Here is an 18,111-nt window from a genome sequence, read left to right as displayed (position 1 = left end):
TTTTTTAATAAATCCACGTTTGGTGTTCTCTGAAAAAAATATTTTTTAATAAATCCACGTTTGGTGTTCTCTGAAAAAAATATTTTTTTAATAAATCCACGTTTTGGGTTCTCTGAAAAAAATATTTTTTAATAAATCCACGTTTGGTGTTCTCTGAAAAAAAATATTTTTTAATAAATCCACGTTTGGTGTTCTCTAAAAAAAAAATATTTTTTTAATGAATCCACGTTTGGTGAACTTTGAAAAAAATATTTTTTAATAAATCCACGTTTGGTGTTCACTGAAAAAAATATTTTTTAATAAATCCACGTTTGGTGTTCTCTGAAAAAAAATATATTTTTTAATAAATCCACGTTTGGTGAACTTTGAAAAAAATATTTTTTAATAAATCCACGTTTGGTGAATTTAGAAAAAAATATTTTTTAATAAATCCACGTTTGGTGAACTTTGAAAAAAATATTTTTTAATAAATCCACGTTTGGTGAACTTTGAAAAAAATATTTTTTAATAAATCCACGTTTGGTGAACTTTGAAAAAAATATTTTTTAATAAATCCACGTTTGGTGAACTTTGAAAAAAATATTTTTTAATAAATCCACGTTTGGGGAACTTTGAAAAAAATATTTTTTAATAAATCCAAGTTTGGTGAACTTTGAAACAAAAAAAAATTTTTAATAAATCCACGTTTGGTGAACTTTGAAAAAAATATTTTTTTTAATAAATCCACGTTTGGTGAACTTTGAAAAAAACATTTTTTAATAAATCCACGTTTGGTGAACTTTGAAAAAAATATTTTTTTTAATAAATCCACGTTTGGTGAACTTTGAAAAAAAAACATTTTTTAATAAATCCACGTTTGGTGAACTTTGAAAAAATATTTTTTAATAAATCCACGTTTGGTGTTCCTTGAAAAATGCTTTTGAATAAATCAACGTTTGGTGTTCCTTGAAAAACATTTTTTAATAAATCCACGTTTGGTGTTCCTTGAAAAATATTTTTTAATAAGTCCACGTTTGGCTTTGAAAAAATATTTTTTTAAAGAATGCACGTTTGGCGGTCTTTAAAACAAATATTTTTTAAAAATCACAGCTTAGTGGTCATTGAAACAGATATTCGTCATTAAAATGTATTCTATTTAAATCGGGCATGTTTTCCATTAAATAAAAAATTTGTATTAAAACCCAGGCTTTAAAATTATATTTTATAAGCTCCAATCTTTATTGTCTTTAAGACAGATTTTTTTTTTTAATTCCACGCATATTGATCATTGAGCAAATTTAGTCCTATTTCCTGTCAATAAATCAAACAATTTTCAATACATTTTTATAAGGGAAATTTTACTTGCTTTCAAGTCATAATTTGTTATTTCAATTTATTAAATTTCCAATTTATTTCTCCATAAATGAAACAAAATTTTAATTAATTTATGCAATTTCTAAAACGTTCTTGGCCCAAAGTAGTTAAGAAGTGGCAACATTTCCCAAAAAAACCTCTTCCAAAAAACTCAACAAATTTATGAAAAGAAAGTTCACCGACAAAAAGCTTCTTACAAAACACATTATAATTGGCTAAAGAAAATGAAAATTCACATTAACAAAAGGGAAAACATATCCCTTACGAACTCTTCTCTCCCACATACATTCTTTAAAAGAAAAAAAAAATTGGCAAACAATATACAGAGCAAAATACACAGAACCTACTTTTCCTCATCTTCATCATCTCCATCGTCATCATTAAAATAAAGTCAATATTTTTGTTCTTTTATGAAAGCAAAAACAACAACAAAAAATCTTAAATAATACAACTATGTACATGAAAGCAAACGGAGAAGGGGAAAAACATGGCTTTATGTTTGAAATACAACTAAGAGAAAAAAAAACGAGAATAAAAAAAGAAGAAAGGAATATTGGTTAAGAAGTATGCTTCTATATACCATATTTACTGTTATGATGAAATTTTATTTTTCCTTTGATATGTCGTCCCATTTTTTTGCTGTATGGCAATCAATTAAAAGAAAAGGACTCAATTTCCATTCACACAACGCTAGGCATTTTTAATGAGTCCTTTAAATGCCGTACAGGATATTTGTTTTCAGGTTATTTTTGCGGCATTATAATGATCATCTTTATGCATGTATAGCCATGTATTTTTCCATTATCTTGACTTCATTATTTTATATCCTTGTTATTATCCTTTTTTCTGATACAATTTAATGAATTAATAATAACATTTACTTTTTAAGCAAACAAATGAGAGAGAGATACGGAGAATTTCTTGACAAGAATTGTTACTTAAATTGTTGTTATGTTATGTATATCCTTCTTCCTTTATGACCAGAGAAATGGCTTTGTTTTTTATTCGTTATTTTTCTTTTTTTTTGGAAAAACACCAAGAACATCAGTAAAGTCATTTCGAAGTGAGCATAAAATGCCTCATTAAAAATTAACTTTAATTAATCTCAAAATGGTAACAATAGTATAAAGAATAAATAAAGTATTGGATTTCGTCCTTATTCTTACGGGAAATTAACATATGTTAATTCAAAATGCTCTTATCTTCAAGACTCCTCTGTGTCCAATTTTCTAAAAATCACCAATTTTCAGAACATTTCCTCCACCTTTCCAAATTATTTAAATTTCTTCATTTATATTAATTTTCATAAAAATTCCATTACATTTGAATTCAAGGCCTTCTTGCACCATTTACTTTCCCCACATTCAGGAGGAGGAGGCATGTTCATTGAATTCACATTGAAAATCCTTTTATTCATATGAATGGCAATTGGCATTTAGTTGATGAAATTTTTCCTCCATAGACCAGCAAAAAAAAAAAACCAGTCTAGTTTTCTCATCTGTAAAAATATTTATGGGACCACAGTTAGCCTATGCCAAATGCTCATACAACCAGAATGGACGAACTTGGCTTTGAATGTGGTGGTATTAGTAGATGCAGTAGGGCATTTAGAGCTTAGGTACAATATGTGGTCTTCATCGTTGCATCGATAAGGTTATGGTCACCAAAGGTAGTGTGGTGGTGACAATGAGCCTCCACAGTGCTGTAGGCTTAGTTGAATGCAGATATTTTTTGAATATTTACTGAAAAAAACAATGTTAAAACCTTTTAGGGGAAAATTAAAATAGAAGAAGAGGGTTTAAAATGTAATGTAAAAAATATTCCAAAACTTTGAATATGCCTTAGGTGCTCTCCTATTATAAGTATTTCATGGTTCCCAATGACCAAAAGGCCTTCATTTCCCATTGACATCAACTGTTTAAACAAATATTTTCTATCTCTGATTCATTGATTTTCCTTGGTCTTTCATCTTTTCATTCTCCATAAATTGTCAATCATTTGTCTCACATTTTTGTCATTGTAATTTAAAACATATTTCCTCATAAATAAATACCCCACCCTAAAAACCAATCATCATCATCGTCAACACTCATCCACATGAATATGTATGCAATACAATGCATTTCATCAATCTACCAGATTGCCGGTGTGTCACCCGGTATCTACTCTTTTTTTGCAATCTAAAGTATCAAATAACTGTCAACATTTGTGACATTGCAAAATATTGTCATGCTGCTTGCTGGCTGAGTGAATGTTCGATTGTCTTGTCTAGAATTAAAAATCAAATCAAAACCGATCTTTTTTATGTAAAAATAAAAAAAAAGTAATTTGCGGTTTTTACCTGCCTACAAATCAGAATTATTCCCCCATTGTTTATCCTTGTTATTTAAACATCTAGTTCCATCCATCTGACTGTCCTATTCTATTCTCATATTGTTCGCATCAATAAAAACCTCAAAACTTGACATGATAACTTTAAAGGTTTCATTGATTTTGAATATTATGAGTTGGATAAAATATTGCTTTAAAAAATAACAGAAATATTTTTTCTGAAAATTTTAAAATGAGCATTTTTAAATAGTCTTCTATTTGAAGGCCTATTAGACACCTCTCACAAGTCATATTAGTCATCAATCATCTTTAATAGAAAACTCAAGAGCTTTTTGTGAAAAGACTTATTGTCCTACTACGAGAATCTCCTGAGAGCAGACCGACTATAACAAGATCTTGTTCTGGTATAAAAAAGGAATACGACGGAAATATGCAAATCGCCCTCTTTTTCTCTCTACTCGCTAGCAATTCCAATTGTCGCAATTTAAATAGTCCTAAACTAGAGGTAAGTGGTACTAGTTCACAATTGACCCATAAGTAATGCGAAGGGAACCAATTGACACCTATATATCCCCAAGTAAACGACGAAGCGTCAGTTGTGTGACTATTTCCCACCACTTTTTTTTATAAATAAACTGGTATATGACTGTAAACCTGGAACTAGTACAATACCACCTACAGGTAATGCATAGAGTGTCAATTGGTTACCTCCTATGACATCCCCACGTTAAAGTTTACAGTTGATTGCACTGTGAGGGGTCAGAAGTGGAACTAGTTACTGTAACGCTGAGAATCGACGAGTTTCCGATGCCGAACTTGCCCATCGCCCAAGCGGGGACTTACTGGTCATCTTTGCGAAAACCTACTGATATTTTAGAAAAAAAAAAAACATCTAAATAATCTTTATGAGAAGTCGTAGTAGTGTTTTGAGAGAAGAGCCACTTGATTTCCATGAGAATTAAAATTGTGGCCCATTTAAGAGGATCCTGTGAAATAACTTCAGCTTCTTCTAGAATAGGAGCTTCTTTTTAATAGTAAGTAGTGAAAAAAGTTAATGCTCTTCTACGAAAAGAGCTAATGATCATCTATGAGAGGAGCTACTATTGCTTTTTAATGAGAAGAGCTGCCGCTTTTTGTTGAGAAGAGTAACTGGGCTTCTATGAGAAGAGTTTGTGCTCTTCTATAAGAAGAGCCTGTGCTCGTCTATAAGAAGAGACTGTGCTCTTCTATAAGAAGAGCTTGTGCTCTTCTATAAGAATGGATTATGCTCTTCGATAAGAAGAGCTTGTGCTCTTCTATTAGAAGAGCTTGTGCTCTTCTATAAGAAGAGCTTGTGCTCTTCTAAAAGAAGAGTTTGAGCTCTTCTATAAGAAGAGCTTGTGCTCTTCTATAACAAGAGTTTGTGCTCCTCTATAAGAAAAGCTTGTGCTCTTCTATATGAAGAGCTTGTGCTCTTCTATAAGAAGAGCTTGTGCTCTTCTATAAGAAGAGCTTGTGCTCTTCTATAAGAAGAGCTTGTGGTCTTCTATAAGAAGAGCTTGTGCTCTTCTATGAAAAGAGGTTGTGCTCTTCTATGAAAAGAGTTTGCGCTCTTCTATGAGAAGAGTTTGTGCTCTTCTATGAAGAGCTTGTGGTCTTCTATACGAAGAGCTTGTACTCTTCTGTACGAATAGCTTGTGCTCTTCCATACGAAGAGCTTGCGTTCTTCCATGAGAACAAATTTTGCTATTTTATAAGAAGAGTTTGTAATCTTCCATAAGAAGAGCTTTTGCTCTTCTATTAGAGGAAATTGTGCTCTTCTGTGAAAAGAGCTTGTGCTCTTCTATGAGAAGATATTGTGCTCTTCTATTAGACGAGCTTGGGCTCTTCTATGAAAAGAGTTTGCGATCTTCTATGAGAAGAGTTTGTGCTCTTCTATGAGAAGAGCTTGTACTCTTCTGTACGAATAGCTTGTGCTCTTCTATACGAAGAGCTTGCGTTCTTCCATGAGAACAAATTTTGCTATTTTATAAGAAGAGTTTGTGATCTTCCATAAGAAGAGCTTTTGCTCTTCTATTAGAGGAAATTGTGCTCTTCTGTGAGAAGAGCTTGTGCTCTTCTATGAGAAGATATTGTGCTCTTCTATTAGACGAGCTTGGGCTCTTCTATGAAAAGAGTTTGCGATCTTCTATGAGAAGAGTTTGTGCTCTTCTATGAGAAGAGCTTGTGGTCTGCTATAAGAGGAGCTTGTGCTTTTCTATGAGAAAAAATTTAGCTTTTTTGTAAGAAGAGCTTGTGATCTTCTGAAAGAAGAGCTTTTATTCTTCTATGAGAAGAAATTATGCTCTTCTATACGAAGAGTGTGTGCTCTTCTATACGAAGAGTGTGTGCCCTTCTATACGAAGAGCTTGTGCTCTTCTATACGAAAAGCTTGTGCTCTTTTACACGAAGAGCTTGTGCTTTTTTACACGAAGAGCTTGTGCTCTTCTATGAGAAGGGCTTGTGCTCTTCTACGAAGAGAGTTTGCGCTCTTCTATGAGAAGAGTTTGTGCTCTTCTATGAGAAGAGCTTGTGGCCTGCTATAAGAAGAGCTTGTGCTCTTGTATGAGAAGGGCTTGTGCTCTTCTATACGAAAAGCTTGTGCTCTTTTACACGAAGAGCTTGTGCTTTTTTACACGAAGAGCTTGTGCTCTTCTACGAGAAGGGCTTGTGCTCTTCTACGAAAAGAGTTTGCGCTCTTCTATGAAAACAGTTTTTGCTCTTCTATGAGAAGAGTTTTTGCTCTTCTATGAGAAGAGCTTATGCTCTTCTATGAGAAGAGCTTGTGCTCTTCTATGAGAAGAACTTGTGCTCTTCTATGAGAAGAGCTTCTGCTCTTCTATGAGAAAAGCTTGTGCTCTTCTGTGAAAAGAGCTTGTTCTCTTCTATGAGAAGAGATTGTGGTCTGCTATTAGAGGAGCTTGTTATCTGCTATTAGAGGAGCTTGTGCTCTTCTATGAGAAAAAATTTTGCTTTTTTATAAGAAGAGCTTGTGATCTTCTATAAGAAGAGCTTTTGCTCTTCTATGAGAAGAAACGTGCGCTTCTATGAGAAGAGCTTGTGATCTTCTGTTAGAAGAGCTTGTTCTCTTCTATGAGAAGAGCTTGTGATCTTCTATAAGAAGAGCTTTTGCTCTTCTATGAGAAGAAACGTGCTCTTCTATGAGAAGAGCTTGTGATCTCCTGTAAGAAGAGCTTGTTCTCTTCTATAAAAAGAGCTTGTGATCTTCTATAAGAAGAGCTTTTGCTCTTCTATGAAAAGAAAATAATGCTCTTCTTTGAGAAGAGCTTGTGCTCTTCTATAAGAAGAGCTTTTGCTTTCCTGTAAGAAGAGCTTGTATATACGTTGTCGTAACAACAAAGGGATATAAATTTTCTCTTCGTTTAATAAAGTTTTTTTTACTCTTTTACTCTTCTGTGGGAAGAGCTTGTGCTCTTCTATAAGAAAGGCTTATGTTTTTCTGTAAGAACAGCTCTTCCGTAGGAAGGTTTGTGCTCTTCTATAAATAGATCATCTTAATACGAGCTTTAGTCTTCTAATTTTCGCTCCTCAATATGAAACTTTCTCTAAAGCAAAATTGTCCTTCTATTCCTGTTGTATTCTTTAACAAGATCCTGAACTATCTATGATAAGCCTCTAAGAAGATCTTCTATACTCTCTAGTATATTCGCCTCCTAAAGGAAGGCCTACTTGCCCTTTCCTCTTCACTTTTAAAAGTTTTATCTGAATGTGTTCTACAGTTCTATAAGATATTTTTATTAGTCGTTTTGGTTTTGTGGTCCTCCATCACATGACCTTATTGTCTTCTAGTAAAAGAAATAATATCTTCCCTTTGACATTGTAGCACAAAGTCCTTCTGCTCTTCTTTACGAATTACTTCAAAATTACTATTTCTACGGCGCTTTATAGTGCAGCGAAAAAAATGTCCTCTTCATTATTCTCTTTAAGTTAATCTCTCTTAACTTTAGCCCGTTTTATTGGCATGAAATATCCTCTAATTAACCTGCAATTTATTACAGTCAAACGGACACTAAGTACCATTGAAGGGATAAAGCCATTCATCTGAGTTGATTGCTACTAAAGGCCACTTGACCGTTTCATTCATTTACATTTATTAGTGGTAGATTCTCCGTTTGATTTTCAAATTGAATTATTAATGAGGGAGGAATTATTCAATGGCAATAGAAAATTAAAAAAAGAAAACTACTAAAAATCTTCCAAAGAAATCCAGAAAATATTACTTTTTTGCAATTCTGGGATAAAATTCGCTTTTAATTAAAGGAAAATATATTAGTGGATTTAATGTTTATATCTTAGTTAAAGAACAAATGATAATTCAGTTCTGAAGAAGAAGTGGGCATTAAATTAAAGTAAATTGAAGTAAATTTATTCCTTCTTCAGAAGAATTCCCCATGACACGTGACAACACCATCAGTGTGCAGTATGTCTGATTTAATAGCATCCTCCTCCAGAAATTAAATTTGTTATAAAAAAGTAATTAAAATCAGATTACTTAACATGCAGAATACAATGTGGGTGGGTTGGTTGAGGAACGAAATCATGAAGTTGGCAAGAAAAGAAAATCTCTCATCATAAGTAGATAGAATGTAAAAGAATCCATTGGGAAATGTGTACACAAGATTATAAGAGTTTTCCTATAATATATTCGAAGATGGAAAAAACAATCCACAACGAAGAATATTGATAGGAAATTCTGATGGAAAGAAATTAATTTCTTAAAGCTACAGAAAAACCATTTTAAAGTCTTCAAAGAAAATAAAAGACAAAGTTTCCATATTTTCCCAGAATATATTTTTGTATTAATATAATTTAGCTTCCAAAAGAGACAGGCATTGTTATGAGCATATTATATAATATTTCTGAAATATATTTATGTATAGCAATATTATTTCTCTCCCTGAACTTAAAGAAATAAATATTTGTAATTTATTTTATTTTGCATATTTTTTTCTTGTTCTACTATAATTGGCCGTATTTGATAGCGTGAACTCCCACCTAAAAAAATATTGAAATTGACTAGAATGTTGTCGTTTCAATCACTCCATGAAACGTGTTTGTATATTATTAATATTAATTACTATTATAAAATGTTTACTATAACCAAAAATAGGCAGCATCTTCGACAGTGATGGCAAGTGTTGTGATATGCAGTAAAATATGTCATACTATGAAATTATTATGTGGGTTGTATGGCCTTTGTTAGACAAATGCCCTACACTAGTCAATGTGAGACATAGATATTTCAATACTATAGGCCTTAATTTTTTTGTTGGACCTATAAAAGGCTTATGTGGCGATTTTTTTTGGCAATTTTAACATTAAAACACATGGGACTGAGGTGAAATTGTTATGTGGGTTGTTATGCCTTTGTTAGACAAATGCCCTACACTATTCAATGTGAGACATAGATATTTCAATACTATAGTGCTTCATTTTTAGTTGCTCCTATAAAAGACTTATTAGCCATTTTTTGGGAAGTTTAAAATCAGAAGACATGGGACTTTAGATGATGGCTTTAGTCAGAAATATATTCAAATATTTAAATTTAAATGCACTTTATAATATTATCTAAATAAAAAAAGTTTTATTTAAATGATTTTCAATTGTTATTCAGTATTCCGCAATAACAATCTATGGCTATCTTTGTACCTCCTGAATAATCTCACAAACTTTGCATTAGAAATATTTATGCATGCCCATGTACCACTCATTTATCATTCCATATGTCCTCCATAGCTGAGGAGATAGTCAGTCAATGCTTTGTCATCAGAAATATTTTCCAAATGATTTCATAATTTATGCCATATAAACGAAAAACTCATCAAGAGAAATATGAAGATGCCATTAGGCCAAAGGTAAAATTTATACAGTGGAAGCACAGTAGAAATAGAAATGATGAGTATTGGAAATATAATTGAGATATTGAGATATTTTTATTCGCGTTTATGAGATATCTTAAAAATATTTAAAAAAATCAGGTTTATGAGATATCTTAAAAAAATTCACGTTTATGAGATGTTTTAAAAATATATATTTTTATAAGTCCACATTAGTGAGATAGTTGGAAAAATAGTTTTTAAAAAATTCACGTTCGTGAGATAGTTGGAAAAATAGTTTTTAAAAAATCCACGTTTGTGAGATAGTTTGAAAAATAGTTTTTAAAAAAAATCAAAAATATTTTTTAAAAAATCCACGTTTGTGAGATAGTTGGAAAAATAGTTTTTAAAAACTCAAAAATTTTCTTTTTAAAAAATACACGTTTGTGATATAGTTGGAAAAATATTTTTTAGAAAATCCACTTTTGTGAGATAGCTGGAAAGCATTTTTTTTAAATCCACGTTTGTGAGAAAGTTGGAAAAATATTTTTTTTTAATCCACGATTGTGAGATAGTTGGAAAAATATATTTTTAAAAAAATCCACGATTGTGAGATGATTGGAAAAATGTTTTTTAAAAAATTCACGTTCGTGAGATGATTGGAAACATATTTTCTAAAAAATCCACGTTCGTGAGATGATTGGAAAAATAATTTTTTAAGAGACCAACGTTTGTCAGATATATGGAAAAATACGTTTTTGACATAGTTGGAAAAATATATTTTAAAAAATCCACATTTATGAGATAAAATAATTTTTTTATAAATAAAAAATATTTTAAAAAATCCCCGTTTATGGCATATCTTAAAAAATATTTTTTAAGAAATGCATGCGTCTCGAACATCTCGAAAAATATATATATTTTTTTAAATCCACGTTTCTGAGATATCTTGAAAAATATTTTTTACAATATCCACGTTTCTCAGATATCTTTACAAAGTATTTTTTAAAATATCCACGTTTTTCAGATATCTTGAAAAATATTTTTTAAAAAATTCTCGTTTCTCAACTATTTTGAAAAAAATTTTTTATAAAATCCACGTTTCTCAGCTATTTTGAAAAATATTTTTTAAAAAATCCACGTTTCTCAGCTATTTTGAAAAATATTTTTTAAAATATCCACGTTTCTCAGCTATTTTGAAAAATATTTTTTTAATTTATTTTGAAAAATATTTTTTTAAAAAATCCACATTTCTCAGCTATTTTGAAAAATATTTTTTTAAAAAATCCACGTTTATGGGATATCTTGAAAAATATTTTTTAAAAATCCACGTATATGGGATATCTTGAAAAATATTTTTTAAAAAATCCACTTTTATGGGATAACTTGAAAAATATTTTTTAAAAAATCCACGTTTATGGGATATTATGAAAAATATTTTTTAAAAACTCCACGTTTGTGGGATATCTCGAAAAAATTTTTTTTAAAAAATCCACGTTTCTCAGATATCTTGAAAAATATTTTTTAAAAAATCCACGTTTGTCAGATATCTTGAAAAATATTTTTTAAAAAATCAACGTTTCTCAGCTATTTTGAAAAATATTTTTTAAAAAATCCACGTTTCTCAGATATCTTGAAAAATATTTTTTAAAAAATCCACGTTTCTCAGATATCTTGAAAAATATTTTTTAAAAAATCCACGTTTCTCAGATATCTTGAAAAATATTTTTTAAAAAATCCACGTTTATGGGATATCTTGAAAAATATTTTTTAAAAAATCCACGTTTATGGGATATCTTGAAAAATATTTTTTAAAAAATCCACGTTTATGGGATATCTTGAAAAATATTTTTTAAAAAATCCACGTTTATGGGATATCTTGAAAAATATTTTTTAAAAAATCCACGTTTATGGGATATCTTGAAAAATATTTTTTAAAAAATCCACGTTTATGGGTTATCTTGAAAAATATTTTTTAAAATATCCACGTTTCTCAGATATCTTGAAAAATATTTTTTAAATTATCCACGTTTCTCAGATATCTTGAAAAATATTTTTTAAAATATCCACGTTTCTCAGATATCTTGAAAAATATTGTTTAAAATATCCACGTTTCTCAGATATCTTGAAAAATATTTTTTAAAATATCCACGTTTCTCAGATATCTTGAAAAATATTTTTTAAAATATCCAAGTTTCTCAGATATTTTTTAAAATATCCACGTTTCTCAGATATCTTGAAAAATATTTTTAAAATATCCACGTTTCTCGGATATCTTGAAAAATATTTTTTAAAATATCCACGTTTCTCAGATATCTTGAAAAATATTTTTTAAAAAAATCCACGTTTCTCAGCTATTTTGAAAAATATTTTTTAAAAAATCCACGTTTCTCAGATATCTTGAAAAATATTTTTTAAAAAATCCACGTTGATGGGATATCTTGAAAAATATTTTTTAAAAAATCCACGTTGATGGGATATCTTGAAAAATATTTTTTAAAAAATCCACGTTGATGGGATATCTTGAAAAATATTTTTTAAAAAATCCACGTTTATGGGATATCTTGAAAAATATTTTTTAAAAAATCCACGTTTCTCAGCTATTTTCAAAAATATTTTTTAAAAAATCCACGTTTCTCAGCTATTTTCAAAAATATTTTTTAAAAAATCCACGTTTCTCAGATATTATATTTTTTAAAATATCCACGTTTCTCAGATATCTTGAAAAATATTTTTTAAAATTTCCACGTTTCTCAGATATCATGAAAAATATTTTTTAAAATATCCACGTTTCTCAGATATATTGAAAAATATTTTTTAAAATATCCACGTTTCTCTTTTTTAAAAAATCCACGTTTCTCAGATATCTTGAAAAATATTTTTTAAAAATCCACGTATATGGGATATCTTGAAAAATATTTTTTAAAAAATCCACTTTTATGGGGTATCTTGAAAAATATTTTTTAAAAAATCCACGTTTATGGGATATTATGAAAAATATTTTTTAAAAAATCCATGTTTGTGGGATATCTCGAAATTTTTTTTTTTAAAAAATCGACGTTTATGGAATATCTTAAGAAATATTTTTTAAAAAATCCATGTTTGTGGGATATCTCGAAATTTTTTTTTTTAAAAAATCGACGTTTATGGAATATCTTAAGAAATATTTTTTAAAAAATCCACGTTTATGCGATATTTTGAAAAATGTTTTTTAAAAAATCGACGTTTATGGGATATCTTAAAAAATATTTTTTAAAAAATCCACGTTTATGGGATATCTTAAAAAATAATTTTAAAAAATCCACGTTTATGGGATATCATAGAAAATAATTTTAAAAAATCCACGTCATAAAAAATAATTTTAAAAAATCCACCTCATAAAAAATAATTTTAAAAAATCCACGTCATAAAAAATAATTTTAAAAAATCCACGTCATAAAAAATAATTTTAAAAAATCCACGTCATAAAAAATAATTTTAAAAAATCCACGTCATAAAAAATAATTTTAAAAAATCCACGTCATAAAAAATAATTTTAAAAAATCCACGTCATAAAAAATAATTTTAAAAAATCCACGTCATAAAAAATAATTTTAAAAAATCCTCGTCATAAAAAATAATTTTAAAAAATCCACGTCATAAAAAATAATTTTAAAAAATCCACGTCATAAAAAATAATTTTAAAAAATCCACGTCATAAAAAATAATTTTAAAAAATCCACGTCATAAAAAATAATTTTAAAAAATCCACGTTTATGAGATATCTTTAAAAATAATTTTAAAAAATCCACGTTTATGAGATATCTTTAAAAATAATTTTAAAAAATCCACGTTTATGAGATATCTTTAAAAATAATTTTAAAAAATCCACGTTTATGAGATATCTTAAAAAATAATTTTAAAAAAATCCACGTTTATGAGATATCTTAGAAAATAATTTTAAAAAATCCACGTTTATGAGATATCTTAAAAAATAATTTGAAAAAAATCCACGTTTATGAGATATCTTAAAAAATAATTTTAAAAAAATCCACGTTTATGAGATATCTTAAAAAATAATTTTAAAAAAATCCACGTTTATGAGATGTCTTAAAAAATAATTAAAAAAACCACGTTTATGAGATATCTTAAAAAATAATTTTAAAAAATCCACGTTTATGAGATATCTTAAAAAATAATTTTAAAAAATCCACGTTTACGAGACATCTTAAAAAATAATTTAAAAAAAAAATCCACGTTTAAGGTATATCTTAAAAAATAATTAAAAAAAATCCACGTTTAAGGTATATCTTAAAAAATAATTTAAAAAAAATCCACGTTTATGAGATATCTTAAAAAATAATTTTAAAAAAATCCACGTTTATGGGATATCTTAAAAAATAATTTTAAAAAAATACACGTTTATGGGATATCTTAAAAAATGATTTTAAAAAAATCCACGTTTATGGGATATCTTAAAAAATAATTTTAGAAAAATCCACGTTTATGGGATATCTTAACAAATAATTTTAAAAAATCCACGTTTATGGCATATCTTAAAAAATAATTTTTAAAAAATCCACGTTTAAAAATAATTTTAAAAAATCCACGCTTCTCAGATATATATTTTTTTGAAATCCACGTTTCTCAGAAATCTTGAAAAAATGTTTTTTTCTAAATTCATGTTTCTCAGAAATCTTGAAAAAATATTTGTAAAGCATCGACTTTTAATATATATCTCCGAAAATATTTTCTAAAAAATCCAAGTTTATTAAATATACCGAAAAATATTTTCGTTCAAAAAATCCACGTCGAAAAATATTTAAAAAATACGGTTTTAAAAAATCCACATTAATTCCCCGTTTTCAAAAAGTTCCACTGTATTTTCAATTTCCTGATACTTGAAATTTATTTGACATAGATGACTGCTTGCATGTCTAAATATTTGCATATGAAGAGATGAAGAGAAAAAATTTACAAAATATTCGTTTGATCCTAAAAGTATGCCTTTGTAGGTTTGTATGGCCATAACTTATGCAATTTTCGAGTAAAACTCAATTCAATAGACATATGACGACTACGAGTGAAGGAGGAGAAGATGACAGTTGATATTTGTACATATCACTTTTGAAAGTAGATTGCTTAAAGTTTGTTTAAGAAAGTTGTTGTTGTTCTTGTAAAATATTTTAAATAATTGCAATAGTCAACAAACAAAAAAAAAATTAAACATTTTATGTTGTAAAAATTTTAATTTATTTTAAGGATAAAAATTAGTTAAGAAAAACTAACATTTTATTCTAAGGGTGTTTGGGGATTATCAGGAATTTTTTATGAATTCTACAACAATCGTAGATTTTTTTCTGAAATTTGCAAATTTAATTCTTAAAAGATTTTGTTAGTCTTTTAGTAGTTAACATTCTATTTTCATAGCATACTTACCTTTTCCTTTTAAAGATATTTATTTAAATATTTCAAAATAGTACTTAGACAAACGCTAGTAGCTTCATGGATGTCAAAACACGCCCAAGACATTTGCATCAACAAAAAAACTTCAATATTGTTGATTGATTCTAGGGAATATTGTATTCATCTAACTTTCACCTTTGCTATGCCATACAAAGAAATAGAGCAAAAGTTTGAAAGCTATTCAAAAAAAATTTCCAATAAGAAAATCAAACAATGATTCAGCCAAATAGGAGGCTCAATCATTAGCCATTTCAAAGAAAGGGTTAATGAAATCAACCAGTTCAGAGTATTTTTTATAAAACTTTTGAAAACTATTCGAAAGATACAAAGTTTCCAGGGAATTTTGTCTAGAAGTTTAAAGAGCCTTTTCTAAGCTCATTAATTATCCATAACCTAAAAACAAGTAAAAAAACGTGAAAGTATTGAAACACAACAAAGTGAATGTAATTCACACACAGACACCTCTAATGCCCTTTCTAACAATTTACGTTGGAGTTTTGTTCATCTTCTTGTTTTTTTGTGTATTCTCCTCCTCATATTGAGAAATTGCCAAACAATACAAAAATCAACTTATTCAGCATAATTTGAACTTTGCCATATTTTTTGTGGTTGTTGTTGCTTTATGTGTTCAATTGCAATCAACATTATATTACCATTGTGTATGACTGAATGCCGAAGAAAAAATATTGCCACATCTGGATGATATGATGAGACACGTACGTCCAACACAATTGCCTGAGTTATTTTATAACACACAGCCTAAGAAAATGGATCAAGAAATTGGGAGATGATGCTGGTTCAACAAGCGGGGGGATCAATATAAGGGAAATGAAGGGGGAACTGATGGGAAAATACATTGAAGCCTACATATATTAAGGCGAATTTTCTTATGAGGAACGGACAAAATACCCCACGAATTGAAAGTTGTGAATTAGGACGGACAAAAGCGGTCTTCATAAACTCATACAGCAGATTCCACATATAGTTTCATGCAGTATTGTTTCAGAAATAAACAAAAATTCTTAAAGTTGATATTGCAAAATAAATCAATAACTGTTATTATTTTACCTTAACTCTACTCTCTCTAATGCAATCTAATTTTTGCTGCAATAATACAAGAGCAAATAAATTAACGTCATAAATTGCATAATACAGTCGAAATCGCTTATAACGTCGTCGCTTATAACGTCATATCGGTTATAACGACCATATCCAAAAGTCCCAAATCTCTGGGGCCCTTTATAGCCCTACCGCTTATAACGACATATCGGTTATAGCGACGAATTCCGTTGATCCCTTGACCGACGTTATAAGCGATTTCGACTGTATATAAAATGTAAACAGTTGATGTGACTAAGCATGTGTAAACAATGATAACTCTTCATTAAAATATTAACTAAATAAAATTGCAATAAATCTTAATTGATAAATAATTTATGCTATAGTGGCAAAAATGGGATAAAAGAAAGGGTAGTATGATAAATAAATATAAATAAGGATAAGAATGTTTAAAGAATATTTTTAAAGAAAAATCACAATAAAAATCGTTAATTGTTTAAAGGATATTTTTAATTTATAGCCAACTTATTAAAGAATATTTTTAAGGCTTCGTGAATTTTTTAAAATATATTGTTTAATTATTCGCGGATTTTAAAAAATATATGTATGAAAACTTCGTGGATTTTTTAACTTTTTTACGAATTAGTGGATTTTTTAATCATTCGTAAATTCGTGCTTTTTAAATAATTTTTTTTTTAAATCGCGGTTTTTTTTTAAATTTATTTTTCTAAGAATTTGAGGATTTATTTAAATATTTTTCTTTGGATTTTTTAAAGAACATTTTTTTAAAATTCGTTGATTTTTGGAACATTGGTGGCGTTTTTTATTGGGATAGCTGTTACAATTTTGATTTTTCAAAATAGTCTGGCTTGATCCCATTGTTGTTGTTTTAATATTTAAAACAACTATTTTGGCAAACCTTCTCCACTAATAAATTAGTTGTTTTTAATATTAAAACAACAACAATGGGATTAAGCCAGACTATTTTGAAAAATAAAAATTCGTTGATTTTTTTTTTTGGATTTTTTAAAGAATTTTTCTTTAAAATTCGTTGATTTTTAAAGGTAATTTAATTTTTTAAATTCATGGATTTTTTATAGAATATTTTTTTTCAAAAATTCGTAGTTTTTTTAATGAAAATTTTTTTAAAAATTCGTGGATTTGTTAGTGACGATTTTTTTTTTAAAATTTGTGGATTTTTTAAAGAATATTTTTTTAAAATTCGTGGGTTTTACAGAATATTTTTTTAAATTTCGGGGATTTAAAAAAAATATTTTTTAATATTTCTTGGGCTTTTTAAAGAATAGTTTTTTAAAATTTCTTGGATTTTTTAAGTCGTGGATTTTTATAAGAATATTTTTTTTTAATTCGTGGATTTTTTAAAGTATATTTTTTAAAAATTCGTGGATTTTTTAAAGAATATTTTTTAAAAATTCGTGGATTTTTTAAAGAATATTTTTTAAAAATTCGTGGATTTTTTAAAGAATATTTTTTAAAAATTCGTGGATTTTTTAAAGAATATTTTTTAAAAATTCGTGGATTTTTTAAAGAATATTTTTTAAAAATTCGTGGATTTTTTAAAGAATATTTTTTAAAAATTCGTGGATTTTTTAAAGAATATTTTTTAAAAATTCGTGGATTTTTTAAAGAATATTTTTTAAAAATTCGTGGATTTTTTAAAGAATATTTTTTAAAAATTCGTGGATTTTTTAAAGAATATTTTTTAAAAATTCGTGGATTTTTTAAAGAATATTTTTTAAAAATTCGTGGATTTTTTAAAGAATATTTTTTAAAAATTCGTGGATTTTTTAAAGAATATTTTTTAAAAATTCGTGGATTTTTTAAAGAATATTTTTTAAAAATTCGTGGATTTTTTAAAGAATATTTTTTAAAAATTCGTGGATTTTTTAAAGAATATTTTTTAAAAATTCGTGGATTTTTTAAAGAATATTTTTTAAAAATTCGTTGATTTGTTAATGACGATTTTTTTTAATATTCGTGGATTTTTTAAAGAATATTTTTTTAAAAAATCGTGTTTTTTTAAAGAATATTTTTTTAAATTTCTGGG

This window comes from Musca autumnalis, unplaced genomic scaffold (genome assembly GCF_047663935.1).
Source record: "Musca autumnalis isolate F117 unplaced genomic scaffold, ASM4766393v1 scaffold_1, whole genome shotgun sequence".
Taxonomy (NCBI): domain Eukaryota; kingdom Metazoa; phylum Arthropoda; class Insecta; order Diptera; family Muscidae; genus Musca; species Musca autumnalis.
Note: the sequence above shows the minus strand (reverse complement) of the source record.